General features: G+C 24.4%; 1 protein-coding gene across 2 annotated transcripts in view; it reads right to left on the reverse strand.

The window, feature by feature from the left end:
- ankrd11 (ankyrin repeat domain 11) overlaps positions 1-201 on the reverse strand; it is a 192,916-nt gene that overhangs the window by 188,343 nt on the left and 4,372 nt on the right. The gene's annotated exons all lie outside the window — the stretch shown is intronic.

Here is a 201-nt window from a genome sequence, read left to right on the forward strand (position 1 = left end):
CTCTTCTGCTCAACAAGGCTGCATTTATTTGATCCAAAGTACAGCAAAAACAGTAAAATTTTGAAATATTTGTACTATTTAAAATAACTCTCTATTTGAATATATTTTAAAATGTAATTTATTGCTGTGATTTCAAAGCAACATTTATCTGAAATAGAAATCTTTTGTAACATTATAAATGTCTTTATCATCACTTTTGAT

The sequence above is a fragment of the Sinocyclocheilus anshuiensis genome, unplaced genomic scaffold (genome assembly GCF_001515605.1).
Source record: "Sinocyclocheilus anshuiensis isolate Anshui unplaced genomic scaffold, SAMN03320099.WGS_v1.1 scaffold1317, whole genome shotgun sequence".
Lineage (NCBI taxonomy): Eukaryota > Metazoa > Chordata > Actinopteri > Cypriniformes > Cyprinidae > Sinocyclocheilus > Sinocyclocheilus anshuiensis.